The sequence below is a fragment of the Macrobrachium nipponense genome, chromosome 31 (assembly GCF_015104395.2).
Source record: "Macrobrachium nipponense isolate FS-2020 chromosome 31, ASM1510439v2, whole genome shotgun sequence".
Taxonomy (NCBI): Eukaryota; Metazoa; Arthropoda; class Malacostraca; order Decapoda; family Palaemonidae; genus Macrobrachium; species Macrobrachium nipponense.
The window spans coordinates 4,483,952-4,506,383 of record NC_061093.1 but is presented as its reverse complement, the minus strand read 5'-3'; the positions used below and the strand labels follow the sequence as shown (position 1 = coordinate 4,506,383).

At 36.8% G+C, this 22,432-nt stretch overlaps 1 protein-coding gene across 2 annotated transcripts in view; it reads left to right on the top strand.

Annotated features, from left to right (window-relative positions):
- Positions 1–22,432, top strand: part of LOC135206608 (discoidin domain-containing receptor 2-like) — a 1,678,822-nt gene that overhangs the window by 598,140 nt on the left and 1,058,250 nt on the right. The gene's annotated exons all lie outside the window — the stretch shown is intronic.

Here is a 22,432-nt window from a genome sequence, read left to right as displayed (position 1 = left end):
ATTGCTGTACTGTATTTACTGCGCGTGATGTTCTCAGAGAATATAGAGAAGTTTTTTCTTCATTGTGATTTCGTATTAGATGCACTTTTTTTCTACGCAACCGGTGAGTCTGTTCAGGAGGAAATTAATTCAGATATGTGCGTTGCTTTACAGTGTAATATTTACCTCTACCTAAATTTAAAACACAGTAAGTGTTGAAAGAAGTGTTTCGTTAATTGGGTTGGTTATATCTGCAGTTCAGTAGTTGCTGCGGCTCTTTTCAAAGACACACGAACTAAAACAATAAGGGTCAAGGCTTTAACGATAAAATCAGGACAAAAATGCATATTAGGCTTAATAAGTTTGAGCTAGTAGTCAAGTCAAAAAAACTTATATAAGTCGTAACAATTCAACTTGCAACAGTACAATCGTCTAAAATGTAAATCCCATATTGTATTGGCTTTGTGCCTAGTGTATTCCTTTAATTGACAGCAATACAAATTTGATGAAAAAATTATGTGATTCGGATTACACATTAACATAAGATTACACAATATAGGTACTATAAAAAAGAAATTTCTTGTATATGACTTGGATGTGACAAAACAGTTTTCAGTTTGGGAAACTCACTAGGCCTATGTTGCTCTGCTCTTCCATATTTGCGGAAAAATAGAGGTTTTCTCTGTAACATGGACGGTTGGGGATTATAAGCTCTCTCTCTCTCTCTCTCTCTCTCTTTCTTCTCTCTCTCTATCTCCTCTCTCTCTCTCTCTCTCTCTCATACACACACACACACACATACATACACATATATATATATATATATATATATATATATATATATATATATATATTATATATTGTATATATATATGTATATATATATATATATATATATATATATATATATATATATATATATATACTATATATATATATATATATATAATAATAGATTTCATGCTGAATATTACATTACGTTCATAATCCAAATAAGCGCTGCAGTTGAGAAGAGCAGGATTCGGGTCAATGTCAGAAACGGTTCTTCCTGTATGGTTGTACCTGAAATGATATATATCATTAGTGTCTCTTAGAAAAGACAGAGAAAAAAGAGAGGATAATAGGAAAACAAGAGAACTATTAAGTGAAGGATGTAAATATATGGAAAAACAAAAAGCAAAATGTCACAGTGACCTGAGAACACAGAACAACATCAGTCAACAGAAATAGAGCCAACTAAACTGGTAGTGGTCACCCACACCAAAAGTGGGCATTACGTTAAATGTTCTACCCGAGGTTTCACGCCGTTATTTGGGTAAATTCCACGTTTTGAGTAGAAGCTAGTCTTTTGAAAATGTTGATACTTCCATGCTTCATCTAGTATTTAGCGTAATTTGTTCTAATTTGAATTGAAGTAAATGGAAATTATAGAACATTCTGCATGAAATCGTGTTTATCCGATACCCTTGTCAAATCGTTGACTTCAGCAACCTTCGAACACATTTGATATGTAATCTCTCAACTCTGTAGCATTATAAAGAAATGCTATGAGTCATCTTGCATTCGAATCACCCAGTAATTATAAAAAATATAATGATGTTATTTGGACATGTTGCAGTTGCCGAATCATCATTCTGGCACCAACTACTTCTAGGTGCATTTTCGTCAGATTAAAAAAAAAAACTAGTACAAGTTATTATTTTATTCGTAAGTTATGCATTGTGTTTGAATCAGACAACTATAATTACAAGGATTATTTATTAGAATACATCACATATCTAGAGAGGAGGCGCTCTACAAATCTAAATAAAGAGAGAGAAAAACCCTGAAGTAATGAAGATAGAATATGTGCAGAGGGATGAGATAATTCCAGACGAAGAAGGATTAATATATATTTACGACAGTGATATCGAAAGGAGATTGTCTTGAATAGAAATTGTATGAAAGAATATAAGAAGGCAATTCAAATAATGAGAAGGCTGAACTGTAACATGTGGAACTTAAATAAACTAAAATTGATTACGAAAGTAATATACTACATAAGCGTAGTTCGATCTATAATGCTGTTATGCGGGCATTAATTTTGGTGTGGCAATTAAAACCATTATTGGAAGATTATTCAAATTAAGAAGCAAATGATAAGGAAATTATTAGGGGGCAGATGCCAAGAGGAAAAACTGCGGAAGTTCCATATGTAGATCAGATCATGATGAACGGGAAATAAAAATTTCTTGGACATGTCCTTTGCACCATCCTTCGCTACCATACGCAGTAGCGTTGGTTGGGTTCTTATGGGCACCAGGAGGTTTGGAAGACCCAGACCTACTGAAATCAGAACTCTAAGACGACTTACTGGAAATTTGGAGAATCGCGACAGTGAGTGAGCAGCAAAGACTTGGACCCACTCCTGCAGGGCTTGTCATGCTAGCCCCACTTTCTTGCCAGTGGCCAGGTAGTACTTCAAATCATCTGGGATCTGGTAGTTATTTTGCTGGGATGTGGTAGTCATTTTGAGATTATTCTTGTATGGGTGTGGCCCCGTGGATATAACGGTAAAGACTTACGTCACAGGGAAATGGTCAGTGATGGTGGCACTGGCACTAAGTCTAATTGTGATCTGAGTGACCTAACTGGTTGAAAGGAATAACTGTGATGGCTCCTTGAAATTTAAGATTGTCTGAAAGACTCAAGGTGTTTCGGAAGACCTAGGGTGTCTGAAAAGACTCAGGTGTCTGAAACGACTCAAATTTTCCAGTGAAAACAGCTCAGATGTCTCGGAAGACTAAAGGAGTCTGGAAAGACTTAGGCTGTCTGAAAAGACTCAAATTGCTTGCTCCAAGTGAATCAGTTCAGCGTGTGTCTCGGAAGACTCAGGGTGTCTGGAAAGATTTGGGCTGTCTGAAAACACTCAAATTGCTTGCAATAAGTGAATCAAGGCTGTTGGAAGGAACAGATTCAGTAGATCTGGAATAAGACTCAAGGTTCGATATGCTGGAATAAGACTCAAGGTTCGATATGCCTGAATAAGATTCAAAGGTTTGGGAGGACTGAATTTAATATGTCTGAATAACACTTAAGCTTTGTGCTAAACGAATCACTGGGGCGGGGAGAGAGCCCTGTCTCCAGGGTGTTCTCGATGAGCAGATTCAGGCAGTCAAGTAAGGACTTCGGATGGTTCGAATTGACCAGAGATAAAGAGTTCATAAGGACTTGGACTGTTTGAAATGAATGAATATGAAGTCTTGGATGGATGAGGGTTCAAAAGGATGGATGTAACATCTCTAAATAGACGGATAATGTTCAAAGGAGCAGATATTATGTCTATAAAATGGCTCGGCTGGTTGTTGAATGTTGTTGGTCCTCTAAGGCTGCAAGCTACGGAAGTTGTGAGAATCCAGCAGTGGTCGCACACAATTCCGAAAAAGCAATTAAGAACCAGCAGAAGAGAGCACAGGGCCTGGGTGATAGGTCAAACGTATTAGAGCGACTACTAGTATGCATATTCCTCTAGGAATCCCCTAAGACCACTACCTGACCCTTCTCACAACAATTACCGCTTCACTCGCCATACCGTCGGGTATGGGTCACTACCCCCTAATTGATTGCAATCTGAACCCTATGCTAAGAGGCCAGAACGACGAGAGCGGCTTATATTTGTGACAATATATATATATATATATATATATATATATATTATATCATATATATATATATATATATATATGCACACACAATATGGATTCAATAAAGTGAACCTAATGTAATGCAGATTTGTGCAACTTCAGTGCAACCAGATACGAAAGTTACAACTTTTTAGGTTTTCCACTGAAAAAATGGACTGTTATGGTACGTCCCCCTGCTGCAGCCCTCGCTGCGTCACGTCCGCGACGTAAGTAAATCGAGATAAAAAGTATCATATTCTTCTTGTATTGAAAAGCCCAACTTCTGGTAGCCACAAATAAATGACGCCAACATGTAAGCAAGCAAGCAAGCGCACGCACTCTGACCTTCTCTGGAGGGCCATTTGTCAAATGCTCTGGATTCCTCTCACAGCGTTTTGTCACACACCCCGTGCACCTTGCCCCCCCCCCCCTTTAGTTCTCCTACCCCCTCCCTTCCACCAAATCCCTCCTTCACTCCCGGTAACCCCTCTCTCCCCCCTGGTAAAAAAATGAAACCTGTCCTGTGGGAGACACATGCTCAAATGTCTGCATATAAAACATGTATCGGTGAACGAGGACTGCGTGCCCGGTTTTATAACTTTCATACGAATATTACTTGTACTCTCTCTCTCTCTCTCTCTTCTCTCTCTCTCTCTCTCTCGATATCGCCATGTATTTGTCTTCTTAAATTGGGGAAAGGGGGATTCTAATATTAACTCTGCTGATAATTCTTTTACTTCAACTATATGTTATTAACAGATGTGTTATGATACTTAATCATAAACTCTCTCTCAATATAAAGATGAAGGTAAAACATACGTTTTATTTTTGTAAAATGATTAGCAATTCCATCATCTAAATGCACAATTATGAAACTTTTTCCTTATGTCGTTGTATTGATTGTTTTTTTTTTTTATGTACTTTCCAGTCATACTCTATGTGTGTTTTTATTTCTCTACCGCCACATTACGGTTTTCTATCTTATTATTCATATTGTCTGTTTTTATATCTTTCCTCTGTTATAGTTTTTTCTTCCCATGGTCATGTTTTTCTTATTCTCTCACTCACATTTGTGTCGTAGTGTCGTTTTTCCTTCGCTTTATTCATGATTATTTTTTGTTTCCTCTGCACCGTTTCATTCATGATTTTATCTTTCTTCAGCAGTATTACTTAATTGCAATCTTCCTTCAGTTTTATTTTCTCTTCACTTAAGCATACAGTCCTAGACCCTTTATCCAGCCGTTGTTTAGATCCCACCGGTAATGTCATCCAGACTGCCTGTATTTCTGTATTTCCAAATTTTTGTGAATGTACCTTGTTCTCATGTATTGACGGTTTATTGACAACTTTATTGCCCTTACTGGAATCCTATACATCCACGGGAACTGCAGCCGTTCATTTTGCGACCATGCCAAAATCGTTTAGGAATTATTGTTATGAAATATTACTACCTTCTTCTTTTGTCTTTGCATATTTCTTTCTTTAATGATGGTATATGGGATATATCTGAGAGAGAGAGAGAGAGAGAGAGAGAGAGAAGGGGGTGGGGGAAAGTTTTGCAATATTTCCAATACTTGGTAGTCTGATAATGATTAATATAATGATCTAGTTAATTTATTTCTTGTAAGCAAAAGAAACTCTTTACCAACCACTAAATTTTGACAATACACGCTTCAATTATCTTATTTTATTTATTTATTTATTTATTTATTTATTTATTTTTTATTTGTTTATTGGGACGAGAGAGAGAGAGAGAGAGAGAGAGGGACGAGAGAGAGATCGAGAACGGACTAGAGAGAGAGAGAGAGAGAGAGAGAGAGAGAGAGAGAGAGAGAGAGATAATACGGATTCAGGGTGCCTAGCATCTGTTACATTCCAGAATTCGTAGGAAGATAAATGTAGCCAGCTGAAGACAATATGCCTGGATTTCTAGGTGTTTATATCTGCTACATTCAGAGGTTGCGGTATCCATGATTTGTGGTACATTCCAAGGTTCTGGATATGGAGAACAAGCCAGGTACATGTCTAGGTTTCTAGGTGTCTAGTATCTGTGCTGCATTACCAGATTCTGAATACCGAGAATCTGTGCTGCAGCCCTAGGTTCTGAGTACTCAGAACATAGCCAAGTGAATATTCAGATTTCTGGGGGTTTAGTTTTTGTTACAGTCCCAGATTCTGAATATTTCTGATCTGTTACATATTCTTTGAGTGTTGAATAAGTATAACTAATCAAGTACATACTCTAATTTATCTTGGTGTTTAGTAGTGGTGATACATTTCCAGATTTTGGGTATCACCCGTAAATGGCATATTCATAAGTTCTGGGTATTTAGAACCTGCTTCCAAGTGTCTAATATCTGTGTTACATTACTGGAGTCTGTGTATCTTGAATCTCTGTTACATCTCACAGTTATGGATATGTATATACTCAAACATAATTTATGTCTGATTCAGTATTTTCTACATGTCTTGGTTCTGGGTACCTAAGCCTGCGATACATTCCTAGGATCTGGGTATTCTGAACATAGCCAAGTTCATGTCTGGTGATGTACTCAATATCAGTACTGTTTCCCTATTCTGAGTATCTAGGATTTTTGCTTTACTCAGGGATGATGAACGGGACTCATATAGCACTAACTCTTCATCCATGTAAAGGCTATCCTGTAGCTTTCAACACGAGAGGGCAGAGGCATGGAGGTTGTAGTGGTTGGTGGGAAAGCTTGGAGATGTAATGGACGAGGCAGTTGTATTCTTGATCCTTAGATGCAACAATGGGTCCTGTTGCTTGGTTGTCAGTGGAAGCGGCAGCGTTGGCGATGATGTGCCTGATGTACAGTCGACTTGGTGCAATTGAGGTTGTGCAATCTTCCGCATCTTCATGTGTGAGGTTACTGGTTGGGAAGAGAGACAGGATGTCAGGTATGCAGACCTGTTTCCCCATGTGCCAGACAGCGGTGAAGATATAGGGGGCCACTTTCACCTTGAGTCATTGTAGGCATGGATTCTAAATGGTGTCTAATGTGTAGTGGTTGAGAATTGGTATCATGGGTTTATGGTCAGTCATTAACCCTTAATGGACGGATATGCTCACATGAGTAGCAATAACATGTTTTGGGTGGACGATGGATTCACTCAAGGTTTGTAACGATATTACTCGCCATCGATTTGGGGGAATAGATGTCATTACTTCTGTAACCCATAAATTCACTAATGGTAACTGTTAGAATGGCTGAGATGAGAGACTGGGTGGCTCAGGGCTTAGCTGGAATCTTGACTTCAAGGGAGGATGTAGTGCCTCTATGTTTTACAAGACATCTTTTTGTAAATTTGCTCATAACTATGCTAAGGGGTTGCTGCTGGTTTTAGTTCTTATCTTTTATGATAGTATATCAGTTATAAATGTAATGTTGTAAAGAAAAGTGCAAAGAAATAGTAGAAAAAATGTATAAAACCAAAAATGTTATTGCATCTTTGTTCTCGGTAAATTTTACAACAAATATGCTCAGAATTTGTTACTAATTTTATTTCTTATACACAGGCAAAGATGTTTTGACCTCATTCAGTGCAAAAGTCATACTGTACAAGAAATTACTCAACATTGTTTTTTTTTATTTTGTTCTGCAGCCCTCATTATTCCAAGATACTATTCTGAATGGTTGAGCATTATGTTGTGATCGATTTAAAAAAGCCAGCAAACCCCTTTATTTAATAGCCACTCCATCCTCATAGAGCTATCGTTCTTTGACATTAAACATGATGTTACAACCAACAGTACCTGGACATTCTTTCCACTTACTCGGGGAGGAAGCCTACTTTGTGCTTAAAAATAAATATATGACCGACTTCTAACGGTTCTGGAGTTGTTATTTATTAAACAGATTGTCCTGCAGTTAAACTTCCAGTCCTCTGCCACGCCTCTATACCTGTCGTGAGTGTTCCTGGAACACAAGTTGCCCTTCGTTGTCACTCGACTGTCTCTTCATGAAATATAGGAAGTGATCCTTGTATTCTGTATTTCAATCTTATTTATCTGCTTTAAGAATTTTGTGACAATTGTAAGTTTCTTGTTTTCGTCTTTTGTCTGAGTCGTTTTAATGTTTGCAAATTTGTTAGTCTTTTTAGCCTTGAAAATGGGACTTATAGTTTAGAAACATGACTGTCCTCCAACTTCGACTGCTTGATATATTATTCAAAATTCCACTTCGTCTCCTCCCAGAAAATACACTTACATTGAAGATTTAGGCCTTGACTAGAGGACGAGGGGTTTGAACAAGAAAAAAAAAAGTTGAAAACTAAACTTCCCAGGCATAAGGCCAGGGTTACTGAAGAGGGAGGAATTTACATAAAAGCTGGACTCTAGTTTTAAAAGCACTGTATTTACATAAATTTACAGAGGTCCAGGAAACACAAGGGTAGGAGAACTTCTCTCAGTCTACCTGAACATGTGGGGGAGCAGCCCGGTCACGTGTTTAGGAAAATTGTGCAACGGAGCAAAATTTGCAAGCTTCGAAGGACTTCCAAGTTCTACCACAGCCAGGCACAGCGTTTGTCTGCAAGTAGAGGGGGCAAGGCATAAGGCAGGGCACACGTGGGGAAACTTTACTCACTGTTTTCTCTCAATCAAAAGGCCACTCAGGGGGGAAATGAAATGACTGGGAAATTTACACAGCAGGAACTATTTCGTGGCTTAAATTCACCAGGGAAATATTACTAGTATAATAGGGGAGTAATTACAGAATTGAGCCCAGATGGCGAAGGGGAATGAAACACTGCACAAGTTGCCTTGGAAAATGAAATGAAATACAGACAAAGATAAAACAATTCCCTGGTTGAAATGGAATTTCCCGTACAGTACCTTTAGTGAGGATGCAGGATGTCTTCTTCTCTAAGTCTGGATACTATGGACTTTAAAAATATACTTGGGCTTCCCAAAGCATGGGAAACTCAGGCCCAGGAGGTGGGGGGGGGGGGGGGGGGGGGGGGGGGGGGGGGGGGGCAGCGGCATCTGGTAAGGGGCCAGTGGTATGACCTAGCCTAGGTCCCGTGGTCTTCTAAGAGCTCCTCTCCTGGATCCAAGGCCTTTTAAAGAGGTTGCTCTGTAGGCGGTAATTCCAAGCACCAATGGGAGAAGAGGATAGCTTTTCAAAAGAAAAAGGGAGAGAATGGGTTCATTTCCAAGTGGAAGGAGCAACTTGTAAAAAATAGATGCATTAAACTTAGGGTTAAAGATTATTTCTTTCCTTGGTTTCTGCTTAAAGTCTGAATTAAATCTTGATATATATATATATATATATATATATATATATATATATATATATATATATATATATATATATATATATAAGCTTCATCAAGCAATCGAAGTTGGAGAAGAATAATCATGTCGAAATCAGGTGGCTTCATTACGATTGCCGACGTTTCTACACTGTAAGTCCCATTTACAAGGCTAAATAGACTAACAAATTTGCAAACATTTTAATGACTCAGACAATAGTGAGGAATAGAAAAATTAAGATTTTCATGAAGTTATTAAAAAACATAAATTAGATTGAATTACAGAATAGAAGGAACATCTATATTTCAAGAAGAAAGAGGAGGACATTTTGGGGTTCCAGGAACACTCACGACAGATAGAGAGGGATACAAATCTGCATTATGTGCATCAAATGATTTATATAAGCGAATACCACAGGAAAAATAATAAGCAGAAATTCGCTCATATCATGAAGTCACGAGCATCTACTGTATGTTATATATATATATATATATATATATATAGATATATATATATATATATATATATATATATATATATATATATAAGTCATATCACATTTCCGTGATTCATATATTCGCGCCCCGGTCCAGGCAAGTCTATTATCGAGAAAAAATTCCCCTTCGGTTAAGCATATATGAAAATATATTAATTCCGAGGTAGAGCGAATGAGATATTAAAGGACATTGTAGCTCGATATATATATATAATATATATATATATATATATATATATATATATATATATTATTATATATAGATTATCACTTAATGTCGAGGTCTCCTTCACTGGGAATAGCATATGCCCAAGGAGGATTTTAATTGTTAAATGCTACTATCAGGATATGTAGACATATATTATATATATATATATAAATATATATTATATATATATATAACTATATATATTATTTATATATATAATATAAATATATGTCTACATATCCTGATAGTAGCATTTAACAATTAAAATCCTCCTTGGGCATATGCTATTCCCAGTGGGAAGGAGACCTCGACATTAAGTGATAATCTATATATATATATATATAATTATAATATATATATATGTGTGTGTATGTGGTCTACGTGTGTTTATGTGTGTATGCATAAGTGTGTATGTACATGCATAGTTTTTAATGTAAGCTGATATTCAGACTTATATGATCATCAGTATGGATGCATACTTTTTCATGAAAATATATTTATGCGTTCTATTATGGTATCTTTATGCCTTTTACGTATTTTCTACTTGTCATTGATGTTAGTTGATCGGCGACCTTATGCATACCGGATTCGAAGTCTCCTTCTTGAAGCAGTGGTTCAATTTTGCCCAACATCTGCATCCGAGAAGACCCTTTACTACACCACCGGGGAGGCAGTATCCGCGGCACGCTTTCAGGGATAAGCTCCGAAGTAATCCCGCGAGATGAGAAGTTGGGATGGGAGAACGAGGGAGGGAAAGACTGAAGGATGCTGTGTATGTATAGTAGAGAGAGAGAGAGAGAGAGAGAATATCACGGCAACCTGTAAATATACACAGAATACATTGATGATACGGTTTTCAGTACTAATTTTGTTATAATTCATTACTATACTACAGAATATATATATATATATATATATATATATATATATATATATATATATATATATATATACATAAATAAATAAATAAATAAAAAATAAATAATAATAAATATATATTCACACACACATATGCATACATACATGAAAACTTGAAATGATAATTAAAATATGATACATTACTGTTGTATTTATTCATAACCAAGGCGACTGTAAATTATGGAAGCCACATGTTGTTTAGCACTTGAAGAAAATGAAAGACTGTGCCACCAAAGCATGCACTAACACACGCACAAACGCACAGAGACACACACACACATATATATACATACACACCACACACACACACACACACACATATATATATATATATATATATATATATACTATATATATATATATATATATATATATATATGTAAATAAATAAATTCTTCTTTTAAAACAGGATACGTCTCAAGTATAAAAGGCTAATTAATACACACACTCTGGTTTAAAGCTAAGGACTATATTTTGGTGGACTAACTTCCACCCTTGTCAAGTAGCAAATGACAGAATTGGCGAAAATATATAGTGAGAGATATGCACTTAAGTGATATCTTGGGTCACCGCTAAGCAGACGTTCTGTTAATTGCCTTAATCCACTTCATTGTTGTCTTTAAGGAAGATATTGTCAATATGGTCAGAGTCCTAGGCTCCATTGGACAGGTTAATCCTTTTATCTAGTTTTATCAATGAAGATTATACCATCTGACATATGTATTGACAGCTGTTCTTGTATAAAATTTGGGATGAGTTCCAATCCATGGTATAGTTCATGTTATTTATATGATGGAAAATTGCTGAACTAACTGAGCGTTTATGTTGAGTTAATCTTTCCGAGAGATTTACCTGTGAATCCATATTATGACTTATCACAATCCCTTCAGGGGATTTCATAAACCCCAATGTCTTTAGAAACTGGTCTCTGCTGAATATTAATTAAGGATTTCCCTAGTGTATTTGGATAAGTGAAGACGAAATAATTAGGTTGGCCCCGAAAAAATAAGTTACTTGCTAGCTGTAAAAATGCATGTATGAAAGTGCGTATGTCACTTTCCTGAGGCCAGTGAATTTGTAGTCATTATTAGTTCTGATAATTAAGACATTTAAAAAGGGGATTTGGCTATTGTTTTCCCGTTTTAATGTAGCTTTAATTTTTGTTGAAAGACATCAAAATCACCCCACTCACTTTTCCAGCATGTTAAGATGTCATCTACATAATGAAGCCAAATCATGTCTGCAGGTTTGATAGGGTTTATAGTCACTGTTTTGAAATACTCCATATATAAGTTTGCTAACACAGGACTGAGCAGACTCCCCATACTGCATTCGAATTTTTGAGGGTAAAAGTTATCACCAAAGGAAAAGACGTTATTAGTGATGCAGAGCCCTACAAATTGCATTTTTTATTCATTTCTATTGGGATGTGGTCAGCAAATGGCTCAAGTTTATTTTTTAGGAACGTTAATACATCTTTTATGGGCTCTTTTGTGGAAAGGGAGTCTACGTTTAGGCTGAGAAGTTTTATGTTATGTATGGGGATATTTGCCGACCTAAATTAGTTGCAAACGTCTTCTGTATGTTTTATATGACTACGGGAAGAAGTTCATAAAAAGGGGACAGTAACTTGGCTAACCATTTTGAAATTCTGTTGTTAAAAACTGCAGCACACGAGATTATTGGACGGAAGCGGATGTTATCATTGTAAGTTTTGGGGAGGCCATAGAAATAAGGCAATTTGGGATTGATTGCTTTAAATTTTTCTAAAATTTCTCTATTTTTCGTACTTTTACTAGTGTTTCTGATTTCTCTGAAGAAATCTATTGGGACATTATGGCTTGGGTTTTTTGTTAGTTTCTCGTAGGTAGTTGTATCATTTAAAATTTCACTGATCTTTTCTTGGTAGAAACTCTTGTCCATGAACACAATTTTACCGTCTGTATCTGATCTAGTGATTATATCGTCTAGTTTGCAGAGTGAGTTTATAACTATCATAAATCTTTTAGGCAAGGGATGCGTGTTGTGTGTGGTTAGGATGTTAAGAATTCCCTTATGACATATTCATTCTTCTTGTAATTTTTGTTAGTGATGAATTTATCAATTTTTATTAAGAAGTCGAGTTTATTTTAATTATCAGTTTTAAGTGCAAATGACAAACCTAAGTTTATGACTGAATTGGTTATTAGTTAGGGGGCTGGTGAATTGATTCATAACTTTGTTTTGTTGCCCTAAACAGTTTCAAGTACTATATTCAATTAATGAGTTAAATTTACGAAGAAGCCTATTGTAATGAATAACACTATTGCAAGCAGCTGTGTCGATACAAATGGAGGATAGGTGCTTATATGTGGGCTCTGAAGTGATGAGGTGGAGGTTGTGCTGAGCCTGACTGATGGTTTTTCGGTGCGTGTAGATGTCGTCCTTTGTATTCTTGATCCTCTCTTCAAGGAACATCCTGTGAGATGGTGGAAAAGGATCCGATGTTGTTATCCATTTGTGGAAACCGCGCATTTTCTGGAGTACTTTTTCCATCAGACATTCTTTTAAGAAGTTTTTCTGTTTTTTCAGGGTGAAAAACTTTATCATGTCTTTCTCAAACCAACGGTAAGCCAGCTTCATCTTGGGCTTGTGTCAGAAAATCCAATAAGCAAGGAAATTTCATGATGGATTTCAATGTAAATAAATTCTTTTGTTAAAACAGGATATGTCTCAAGTATAAAAGGGCCATTAAAATGCTCTGGTTTAAAGCTAAAGACTATTTCGGTGGACTGACTCCCACCCTTATCAAGCAGTGGATGACAAAAGAAGTTATATTTGTGAAATATATAGTGGGATATATGCCCTTAGGTGATGCCTGGGGTCACCACTAAGTGATCCTCTTATCTTGTTGTTTTATCAATGAAGATTCTACCCACTGACATATGTATTGACAGCTGCTTTCGTATGTAATTCGGATGAGTTCCAATCTATGGTATGGTTTGTGTTATTTATATGATGGAAAATTGCAGAACTATGTTTTCCATATCTAACTGAGCGCTTATGTTGAGTTAATCATTCTGAGAGAGACTTTCCTGTGACTCCACAGTATGACTTTATCACAATCTCAACAGGAGAAGCAGAACACTTAAGGGACTACCACCCGCTTCTGCCATTGCGTTCAGTTCATTAGATTTCACAACCTCTCACATATGGTTCATCTGACCTGACCTCTCACCTTGTCCTTGTTTTTTGCAGTGTTTGCATGGTTTCTCTTTTGCATTGATAATTTTAAGTAAGCTTACCGCTGTTAGAATTTTTGTTACAGCGTTACCTGCTCTGCAGATTCCTGTAGAAACCCCCCCCCCTCTTGTGTGCCGTCTTCAGTAGTTCTGAAGTGTCACTTAACATTTATTGCCAGTGCCATTCTTGGGTTACTATTACTGAGATTCCAGTGGGATCAACCCTTACTTACAGTGCTCCACCCCTGTGTTGCGTTTTGTACTAGTATTCTTAAGAGTTCGATCCATGTATCTATGTACCATGTTTAACCACTAGAATTAGTGTTTTTTTGCTAGCAACTTAGTGGTACTCTTGTTCTTTGATATTGTACATAAGTTCCAGCAGTGATTCAGTGTTATGAAGCCACTGAGAGCTCCTTGTAAATTTTGTTCTTCTGATTACCTTATAGAATTATATTTGTAAGTGGACAGATTATGTTTACCTTCAATCCTTTTGAAAGTAATTTAGAAGTTTCTATTAATATTTTCTGATCGCTAGTGGCGGGTCACCCCCAGTCATCTTTGTCGTTCCCAAAAAAAGACATTTTTGAGTAGAGTCAGTACTTTGATAGATTTTCCCAAAATAAAATCATACACCCCGGCTTGCCCCGTGACACTATAGTTTATGTTATTTGGTGCACGGTGAAAGGGATAATATTATCGTGTTGAGATGTTATGTATATATTCATCTATACATGGGGCTAATGACCTAGAGGATCAAAGATGTAAGTAGTAAAATCATGGACAGAGAGAGAGAGAGAGAGAGAGAGAGAGAGAGAGAGAGAGAGAGAGAGAGAGAGAGAGAGAGAGCGGAATTTTAGACTCTAGAATGAGGAAAGTCCCTGGCAAGGAGGATTACTGCCAGTGTCAGAAAGGAAGACACCACACGTCGTGTAGGCTACCTCGTTCCTCGGAATAAAGGCTAAAAACGCTGTTCCTTTAAAAATAAAAAAAAAGAGCAGAAAATAGGGCGAAGAAATAGAGAGGAAAAATAAAGCTTCAGTCGTTCTGGAATGATGAAGGAAAAAGATCTGGATGCCTGAGTAGGTACAATTGTTTTCCTTTTTTCGAGTTTTACTTTAAGATATCGGTTTTTTCTTTATCATTTTAATACCACTTCATAACAAAGAAATGAAAATGTTTAATAAACACTTGCAACAAAGATCACTTAATACATATTGTTGGTGAGAATATTTACAAGAACAAAGATCGGTTGTCAAATTCATGTTACCAATCAATAATACAAGCATTGGAAATTAAAACACATCAAGGGGATTTTGAAAATAAATTCCAAATGTTCTAATGTACTTTAGAATGTCAAATATCTTAATTGAGGTTAGGTCGAAATCAAGTTATACCGTAATTCTTTTACATTCATACTTATTTAGAACAAAGGTGCACTGCGAAAAGGGTGTTGCTTTCTAGTATCAGGTTTGATGCTATTCAGTGTTCTAGGAGTTTTAGCTTGGCTACAATTTGAATGTGGAATAGTTGATATAGTACTGTTATGGAATTTTATGATCTCCAAATGTTTAAGCAAAGAGCAAATTTATTCCAGCTTTCTGCTGACATTTCTTGAACTCAGGTTTATCGGTTTTATTTTCTGTTCACTCATGTTTATATTTTGATCACATTTCTATACTCTCTCTCTCTCTCTCTCTCTCTCTCTCTCTCTCTCTCTCTCTCTCTCTCTCTCTCTCACACAAGCTATAGAAAAACGTATTTGGATACAGTTTGTTTTGTTATGCAGAGGTGAATATAGAAGTTCCACTAGGCACTGTTCATTTGGAATTCTGGTAAAGTTCTTATAATTTACTTGTCTTCTTGAATTTTTTTATACTCCGGTATTTTCCAATTTCTCTTTACTAACTATTTTTCATTCCTTTATTGTAAGTTGTTGTTGTAGCTCACATGTGTCAGACAAAGTTTAAATTCATTGGGTGATAAGCAGTTTAAGGCAAAAAGTGAAGGATTAACGGCCATGTCGAGTAGCGTCATCCAGGTAGGAGGGGGTAACCAACAGGTAGCCATATAATTACTAGTCCACGGTTCCCATCTAGCCCCAGATGGATATAATCTTGGTAAAAGTCCACAAGTAAATGATAGAGAGTGCAACTGGAACTATGCCTCGTTGCATACTGACCAAGAAAGGGTGATAACAAGCTCCTACTCTGTAGTTTGAAATAGGTTGGTGGTTGTAGTCGACCCTACTGATGATGGTGATGACATGCTAGGGCTTTGAACTTTGGATACAGTGAAGATAAGACAGGACCAACACTGTTTTGTGCATGAGCGGGCAATGAGTCTATTCAAGTACTTCATAGTGAGACAGGAAGGAATTGCAGCATGGCTTTGCCCTCCAAGGATGAAAATTAATCCCCCACAAGTTAGTGTAAGGCGGTAACTCACATTAGGATTTTTGCTAAAACGCCCTTTCTCTTCTCTAGTATGAGGGAATTTTTCAGAGATTATTTAGACCTTGATTTTATGTAGAAGGTAGAGCATAGGGATGTTGTACACAAATTGCACAACTACCTGCCTTACCACCCAGTATTTAAGGACTCATCCACAACCCCTATTCAAATTGTCTTCGGTGTCAGTAGCCAGGAGGACTAGAGTAATTAATCATCAATCAATAATTGCTTTCATGCCGGGCCACGTTGGTTTCCAAGTTGTGTGCACTAGTGACTAGCATTTTCAACACCCATTAAGCATTTGTATCACTGAATTAATCTGCAACTATATGAGGCTCATTTGGTTCATTACAGGTCTTTTATATGTATCGAAGACCTATAATGATATTTTCAGCACCATCTCAAGGTTCAGCTTCCCAAAGCTATCAAGCACTTCCTTTCCAATAGCACTTAGGCAATTGATGAAACCTCTGACAAAGAGGAGATTTACATCACTTTTTCCAGTTGCTTTCAGTCTCCATAGGCTTTTGCCTTCCATGACTATTGAGAGGAAAATGTTTATATGTTTTTTTTGGAAGGTTGACACCACTATAGACATAAAGATAAAGATTACTACAAAGCATTTCGCAGTATTTTAATAGAGCCCAGCATACTTATATGATATATATAGTAAGTAGGTCAGCAAGGGCTAACTTGACATTAGTAATTCTTGACTGGCACCCTACCACCATCACATACCCTAATCGCATGGTCTTTATCAGGTGGGCCTTTTGCAAAGTTTAATAGAGAAGCTGTATCCCACTCACGACAGTCCATCTTACCTAATGACTAAAGATCTTTTGGCAGAACTTATTCCCCTTATGTTAGTACAGCCAGGGTGTTTGATATATGCGTTATTAGAGAGACCACACTTACAACTTTAAGGATGTATAACTCTTCCTTTTGTTACTCCAGTGGATGGAACAGCAAGATGTAATAGCCTTAGTGAGAAAAATTTCCCAGCCCCTCTGAGACAAGCAGCATGTTACAGCAGTTGGGTATTTATTTATAAGGTCAGTGACAATCATGTTAGCTGTTGAGGTTACTTATGACATGCTGATGTGGACTGGATGCTGCTGGCATCTTCTCATCTACCAGGCCTCTGACCATCCACTATGGGTAGTAATTATCTAGCATCACCACAAATTTCACCTATCCTTCACTGTGGCTACCTAAGTGATAATTTTAACATAGCAATTTTGGACTGACCACATATGACATCTGTCAAAAATATAATGAGCTTATGTTTTCTTTGTAAGATCTTATCCACTGAAGGAATGTGGTCAACCACCTGACACCCTTCTCTTGCATGGGAGTAGACTACATGGGTAAAATTGCTGCTTCAGATGAAGGGATGGAAGGATTTAAATGTACATTTTGACATGCACTGCCACAAGGGCTCTGGCATTGTTTATATGTGGAATTCTTATAGCTAGAGAGTTTTGTTTTTTAAGACAGTTCATGGCCCTTCATAACTTACCATGGATTTTCATATCAAACAAATGTCAGGGTTCATGAATGCAAGTAACTTTCTTATCAGTCAAGAGTTGGAAGTTCATTAACTGATGAAATGTCTTCCCTCATAGCAGATGACTACACTTTATGAAATAGAGATGGGCTTGTGTTATGAGTTTATCATACTAACAATAACACACCTCCTTAAGGTCATAATGAAAAGGAATCTTTTCTTTCTGGAATTAACAAGCGTCATTGTTGAGGTAGAAAATAGCATCAGCTGTCATCTGCTCATCTATGTTGGGATGATTTACCCAAACGCCTCTGAAATTACTATATGGCAGAAACATATATAGGTCCTGCTCCCATCCTCAGCCAAGATGATTTCTCCTATCCACGCAACATGCTCTAGAAATTTGTTGAAATTTGGACAAATGATCACCTCATTGCTCCAGGAATGGCATTGTGACTTGGGGAGACCTTGAACCAGTCCTTTGTAATGGAAGGATCTTGCTCTCGTGCAGGCCAACAATTGCAGAAGATATTGATATCCCATAGAAGTTATTAAATCCCTCTTCAAGGACCTGCCTGTATCATATATTCTGCGGACATGTACAACGACAGGGGAATCGTCATTGACCCCTTGATAGAACTATTTTGTTCGGTACGTAACCTTGACTACCCTTCTCCCACTCACGATGGCGAATCAGGTGGCACCTGCCCTCGAGAATCAGGGTGCTCCATGCACTGCCAGAGGTCAGTGATAGTCTACCTTATGTGTCTGTAATGCTGTAGCCAATTGCTAAGTGCGTGGTACTGACTGGGAGACTGTTTTCAGTCTCCCAGTCAGTACCACTCACTTAGCATTGGCTACAGCATTACAGACACATAAGTTGATGGCACAAGAAGGCCACCCATGATAGAAAACTGGAATAAGTTCCCTTGACAGTGAAATTCTTTTTATAAATGTCTCAGGGCTTAGTTGTAGCTGTACATAAAGTAATTTGTGCTTAATTGAAATTATGTGAAATTAAGTAACATGCCACTCGACCCCCTCTTTTCATGAAGTTGATCATCGCTTTATTAATTAATTGATACCAATAAAACAAGATTCCATGAGAAAGGTCAGAGCAGGAACAGAAGCAAAAATGTTGACACTTCAAAGCACAAGGTAGAATAGAACACAATGTCACAAGTGTAGACTTTATACTCATTTAAATGGTATATCCTGTTCAACTGAAGTGAAATTGTGTTACAATGTAGATTGCATACATCTCAAGTTTTATGGGAAGACGTCTGGCATTACCTACAGATCTTTACCTTCCAGGAAAGGTCTATTCAACAAATAAATATAGGAGCTGAATTGATAGCTGCTGGCAGACAGGTGATGTCTGATTTAAAGGTAAAGGAGGAGGATCTTTGAGACTGCTGAGAAACTTGAAAGTATTAATAAGCCATTGGGTGTAGGGGGCCAGATTAAATTGACATCCCTTCAGGTATGCAAACATCTTGGTATTGGGCATGAAGATTTCCTATTTCCTTCGGAGAAATCACTCGGGTATAATGTATCTGAAATTAAAGAACCAGAAGGAGTAACATAAACTGCTGACAACATAGAGCAGGAAAAATGTCTGTTAATGAAAGAAAATCTAGAAGTTTCCAAATCACTGGGAAATAAAAAGCATTAAAAGGTGAACCAATGAAGATATAATTCAAGAATAATGATAAGTCCATTGCTATTTATGCTGCCAGACCAGTGAGTTACCCAATGCGAGAAACAATGAAAAGGGATAGACATACCAAATGGAGTCATCCAGTTGTAGTTGTACTTAAACGTACTGGAGGTATCAGACTTGATCTGATGAAGCTAAACTCACAGGTACACAGACCCGTACATAATGCAAAGACATCCCAGGATGCTGTAAATAAAATTGGTCTTGGTGCTAAATTCTTTACAGTTTTGATGCTATTAAAGGATACTTGCTGGTAGAATTACACAAAGAAACAAGGGATTTGACAACCCTCTTGGTGCCTTGGGGAAGATTTACTTTTAAGAGAGCACCAATAGATGTTATTACCATTGGTCATAGCTGTAACTTTAAAAGAGACCTCACTATTGATGGTTTAGTAAGAACCCATAAGGTTGTGGATGATATCGGACTTGTGAGCATTCTATGAGTGATGTATGAGCATTTTCAAATCAAGGTGTTGAGCATGTTATTCCTTTCAACCCAAAGAAATTTAAATTTGCCCAAAGTTCTGTGCAGTTTGCTGGATCCGTTTTGTCTGAAAAAGGCACGGAAGTAGACCCGAGCAAATTGAAGTTTATATGCTATATACTATATGCAATTAAAAGTCCATACTTTATCAATCTAGGATCCCAAACTTCATAGCTGTCATGGATCGTAGACCCCTTTTACTACTTTTCAACAGTTATTCAATTACTCAAACAGAAAATGTTAAATGACGGAGAAGGCTGAACTTCCAAGTCAATTTCAATATAAAGTTGAATGGAGAATCAGCCATTGCTGATTGTCTTGGTCTGCAATGGATGATAACTCAGAACAAGTTGAGGGTGATATACTGCACACTACATAGATAATGAGAATTTGTAAACTGAATGATAGGTTTCCAGAGGATGATGGCAGAATTATTGATCCTGCTGTCGGGAGTTTAGAGGGAACTGCCAGACGTGATAGCGATCATATAAAGCTTATTGATGCCGACAAGCATGAATCTGTTGGATCTGAAAGTGCATCAGCATTTGTGAAACAGTTCCAAGCTATCTAAGAGGAATTCGCAGTTGATAGTGACGTTGTTCTGTATGGACATAGACTTGTAATTCCAAAAGGACAAAGAACATTTGTATACACCAACTAAGGAATTACCAGGACCAAACAGTTCTCGTGGATGTATGTATATATTAGCCAGGAATTACTAATGATATAACACAACCATTAGAAAAATGTGAAGCGTACCAACACTACCTTCTAATTTTAGCAAAATGAATTTGGAATCAGAACCTTACCCAGCAGACCTTTTCAAAGTGTTTCAGCTGACCTATTTTACTGCAAGAGCAGGCATTTTCTGATTTATGTTGACCGCCTGAGTGGATATCCGATGGTACGTGAATGGAAAGGCGCTCCCTCAGCGAAACAAGTTATAAACGCTGTGATAAGAATGATTGGTATAATGGGTCATCCACAAAGAATGCGTACGAATGGCGGACCGCAGTGGAATTTCAGAAGTTCCGAGAGAGGAAAGGTATTGAGGTTGTATTAGAATGAAGGAATACACCACGACTGGATGTGAGATCGCCGAACCAAGCTGGTTTTGGAACAAAACTTCTGTCTGCAGACACGACTTACTATAAGGGATTTATGTCGGGGCACAACGATGAAGAATTAGTAAGAGGGACAAATATTGTTAAGAGGGTTACAGAAAAATATAATAAAAATGACAAAGACCTGGAACCGTTCGCTCTAGATCACATCCACATCCAAAACCATACTACTAAAGAATGGGACAAGGAAGTTGAAATCCTCTGGCAAAATAAACTTTTCTTCCAGTTCTTTATTCCAAGTTTTCTCTCACTCTCGTGTCACACACTCACTCGCATGTGATCCACATCTAATCTTTATCTGGAGAAAGGTCGTCATATGTATCGCTTTATTTTTCTTGCCTCTCAATCATGTGGGTCGCCAAGTGTAACCACTCATCAGTGTTTTCGTCTTCATGCGAGATGTTAGTCTCACTCCACCTCTTCTGGTCTCGGTGTTGTTGATGATTTCGTGGCTGCTTTTCAGCTTCTAAATCAAAATGAAAATTAAATGTTTCTTAAACCACCTCTCTCTCTCTCTCTCTCTCTCTCTCTCTCTCTCTCTCTCTCTCTCTCTCTCTCTCTCTCTCTCTCTCTCTGACTGGTAAAAATGTTCTGTTACAACAGAATTCCATCAAATAAAAGGAGGCCATAAAAACGCCAAAATATAGGAAGTAAGTACCACTATATTTCAGAGGCTGCTGTCTCTCTCTTCAGCAGTCTCTGAAATATAGTGCTTACTTTCTATATTTTGGTGTTTTTATGGCCTCCTTTTATTAAGTATAATAAATATATATTATATACATACATACATATATATATATATTAATTATATATATATATATATATATATATATATATATATATAATATACTATATATATATATATATATATATATATATATATATATATATATATATATATATATATATATATATATAATATATATACATATATATATATATATATATATATATATATATATATATATATATATATATATATATATATATATATATATAATATATATATATCATATATATATATATATATATATATATATTATATATATATATATATATATATAAAATGGCAGGGTGAAAGTAGTGAGTTACTGGATGAATGAGACAAGAATTTTGCAGAGCGCAAAATACTGTCAAGAGTTTTGGATTATGTCTTAAAAAGCTAAGTAAAACTGCTTGGAGGAACTTTATGAGCAAGCTCTCCTTCATAGATGTGAAATGTGGATGTTAAGTGTTAATGAAAACAAAAACATTAAAGCTGTTAGACGAATTTTTTGGCATATATACGTGAAGAGAGCTAAAAGACTGGAAAATACTGAGACATCCAGAAAAACGGGTAAAATGATTGATCTAAGAAGAAATGAGGGATCGAGGAAAAGTTTT